The sequence below is a fragment of the Periplaneta americana genome, chromosome 3, assembly GCF_040183065.1.
Source record: "Periplaneta americana isolate PAMFEO1 chromosome 3, P.americana_PAMFEO1_priV1, whole genome shotgun sequence".
NCBI lineage: Eukaryota > Metazoa > Arthropoda > Insecta > Blattodea > Blattidae > Periplaneta > Periplaneta americana.
In genome coordinates this window covers 88966798-88971067 of record NC_091119.1, presented here as the reverse complement: position 1 = coordinate 88971067, position 4270 = coordinate 88966798, and positions in this window count along the sequence as shown.

Sequence of the window (4270 nt, the reverse complement as noted above, 5' to 3'; positions counted from 1 at the left end):
CTCATTGTCAATTTAAGTCTTTCTTGATGAATGCAATAGCGAGTAAGGCGATCTGTCATATTATAGTAAAGTACGGTGACTTAGTCGTGGCAAATTATTGAATAGGTTCTTTGAACTGAGGGAGGAAACATCATCGTTCACGGAGGAAGAAGAAAAGTCTGTATCATAAGTGAAGAATGAAAAAATGGATTTGTGAACTTGCCTTCTTAATGGAATTATCTAAATGCTTTAAATTGTTTTCTACATGGTATCAACAAGATTATTACACAGTTATATGACAGAGTGAAAGCGTTTAATATAAACCACCTTTAATTATGGAACGTTAGCTTAACTAAAAGGATAAGTTACAGCACATTTTTCAATATTAACAACGATATAGGCATACTAGTTTCTTAAGACTTTGGATTTCGAAGAATATGTTCACACATCATGACGATCTGCACCAGAAATTTGATTCGAGATTTAGAGATTAGGAAAATTTTCAATTTGATTTTCAATTAGTATTTGTAATTAGAACTTATTGATTTACTTTAAGATAGTGAATTGAAGGATAAAAATCAAAACAAAAGAAGTTATCTGACTTTTATATGAACTTTCCATGCCTTAAATTTCCCCGATTGTACAGACATCCTTTTTCGGATTCACGTAGGCCATCTGTGCGAACAGTAATTTTTTCCTATGATGAAGATAAACAAGCCATGTCATGGAAGCCAATTATCGGATCACAACTTAAAATGTGCTGTCACATTATGCACTATACAAACAATAGTTCCAATCGTTGAGAAATTACTGAGGAAAAAGAGAATTAAACAAATCCTGAAAAATCAGTGCTAATGCCAGTGTTGAGTGGACTGAATGGAGTTAAATTTCTGCATTATTATTCCTAGGATTTTTATGTGTTTTGTTCAACATTTTCCTTAACAGAAGCAGTTTACACATTTACAGTAATTGTCATGCATTACCCGAATAATTAACATGAAATGTGTATTACATTTCTAAAAGTAGTTATAAATTTATTAACTTCTAACTTTGTTGAAAATAGGCTACAATGTTTTTTTTTTTTTTTTTTTTTTTTTTTCAAATTGCTTAAGACAGTTCATTTAGTTATTTCTATTCAGCCCGTATCTTTTTTCCATCAGAAAACAATCATAAACCTATGCAGTAAATTCATATTGTGGTCCCGCCGCTGAACGTCTTACCTGCCCTGCTACGACTTTCCGCGGGCGAGCGGGCAAGGCTTGATGACGACACAGTGCTCTGAGTTGGGGACCAATGCTCTATAACTGTGATAATCACAACAAAACCGGCATAAGTAACATTACGAGTTTTGCTGCACACCGGCAAGTTTTTTCTTCCGTGACTGTACGAAGGACGAAACTGGTAATTGGAATTAGATACAATAGTCTATAGTGCGAAAATATGTACAAAAGAACTGAAGCCTGTATCGAAATGAACGGCCACCATTTTCAAAAATGTGTTTAAATATCCCTATCATGATTATTTTTCAATTCAACTTCATTCTCTATATTGTACGCTAATGTGTTGTAAACAATATAATGTAGGCTACATTCCATAATGAATACGTCCGAATGGATAGCTCAATTCGTGAGTAAAAACACTTATTGTTAATACTTTACTGTATTTTGATTAAACAAAAACTTAATGAAATTTATCAAACACAAAATCGCGATATTTCCTAGTTTACGTAAATTGATGAACTACTCTTCTTCCCTCCTATACCTAGTAAAGTGATTTGTTTGTATTTTACGCCAGTATCATCGAACTCCAGTCGTGAATGGTTTAATTTAATCCAAAGGTATAGCTAGGTTAATATTAGAAATGTTAGTAAAAATAAAATGATGTCCCTGTACAATATAATACAATATAAAATTGTTTGTTTATTCAGTCATATGACAAATCAATATTACTAAAACTAATGATACTTATTCACATATGTAGTCATTATGTTCTGTACAATGCAGATTACGAACGTTTTCGCCCTTCGGGCATCATCAGACTCTGTGTATAATATCTCATTATTAGTTTCTGTAGTAAACTACAATGATAATTTAAAGAAATGAACTATTTAAAAATTAATATGTATAAAATAATGTACAGACTTATGTGCGTAAAATTAAAACTGTGATTGTATTGCAATGATACATAAAATTATGAAAACTATGAACATGTAGTGATGTTCCTCATTTTAAACTTCATAATACTGATATAAGTAGATCTTGTCTCAAAGGTTCGACTTGGGCGGTGAATTCCATCTGAAATATAGGGGAGAGTCGGGTAGTATCGGACATCGGGTAATATCGGACAGTGAGTTTCTTTCATCTACCACACGATGATAGTACCTGATTGACATGGTCACGTTTCTGTGATGTCGCATGGAGAAACGTAACCATGTCATTCAGGTACAGTCACGGAAGAAAAAACTGGCCGATGTGCAGCAAAACTCGTAATGTTACTTATGCCGGTTTTGTTGTGATTATCACAGTTATAGAGCATTGGTCCCCAACTCAGAGCACTGTGTCGTCATCAAGCCTTGCCCGCTCGCCCGCGGAAAGTCGTAGCAGGGCAGGTAAGACGTTCAGCGGCGGGACCACAATATGAATTTACTGCATAGGTTTATGATTGTTTTCTGATGGAAAAAAGATACGGGCTGAATAGAAATAACTAAATGAACTGTCTTAAGCAATTTGAAAAAAAAAAAAAAAAAAAAAAAACATTGTAGCCTATTTTCAACAAAGTTAGAAGTTAATAAATTTATAACTACTTTTAGAAATGTAATACACATTTCATGTTAATTATTCGGGTAATGCATGACAATTACTGTAAATGTGTAAACTGCTTCTGTTAAGGAAAATGTTGAACAAAACACATAAAAATCCTAGGAATAATAATGCAGAAATTTAACTCCATTCAGTCCACTCAACACTGGCATTAGCACTGATTTTTCAGGATTTGTTTAATTCTCTTTTTCCTCAGTAATTTCTCAACGATTGGAACTATTGTTTGTATAGTGCATAATGTGACAGCACATTTTAAGTTGTGATCCGATAATTGGCTTCCATGACATGGCTTGTTTATCTTCATCATAGGAAAAAATTACTGTTCGCACAGATGGCCTACGTGAATCCGAAAAAGGATGTCTGTACAATCGGGGAAATTTAAGGCATGGAAAGTTCATATAAAAGTCAGATAACTTCTTTTGTTTTGATTTTTATCCTTCAATTCACTATCTTAAAGTAAATCAATAAGTTCTAATTACAAATACTAATTGAAAATCAAATTGAAAATTTTCCTAATCTCTAAATCTCGAATCAAATTTCTGGTGCAGATCGTCATGATGTGTGAACATATTCTTCGAAATCCAAAGTCTTAAGAAACTAGTATGCCTATATCGTTGTTAATATTGAAAAATGTGCTGTAACTTATCCTTTTAGTTAAGCTAACGTTCCATAATTAAAGGTGGTTTATATTAAACGCTTTCACTCTGTCATATAACTGTGTAATAATTTTGTTGATACCATGTAGAAAACAATTTAAAGCATTTAGATAATTCCATTAAGAAGGCAAGTTCACAAATCCATTTTTTCATTCTTCACTTATGATACAGACTTTTCTTCTTCCTCCGTGAACGATGATGTTTCCTCCCTCTGTTCAAAGAACCTATTCAATAATTTTCCACGACTAAGTCACCGTACTTTACTATAATATGACAGATCGCCTTACTCGCTATTGCATTCATCAAGAAAGACTTAAATTGACAATGAGCGAGACTTTTCGATATAATTGTGTTGGTGGTTTTTCCAACTGGACTACTTCTATAACACCATTTTGATTTGATTTGCACATGATTTCTGTTGGTGTATAATGTAGTGAATAGAAATAACTTCATGGGATACATTAACACTTTCCACTTCCCTTAGAGAGATTGGCTTTCGGAATGGTTTTATTTACATTCTACAGTATTCTGTAGGTTATGCAGAGCCGGAGTTAGGTATAGCGCCGCTCCTAGGGAGTGCTAGATTTTGCCGTCCCCAAATCCCACAAACAGTTTATGGACAGCTATTATACAGGTGACGTTCAGTTAAAGTTATTTTTAAATGAAATGTTACAATTCAGAAAACAAAATGTTAAATGTTATGATTTATTTAACGACGCTCGTAACTGCAGAGGTTATATCAGCGTCGCCGGATGTGCTGGAATTTTGTCCCGCAGGAGTTCTTTTACATGCCAGTAAATCTACTGACATGAGCCT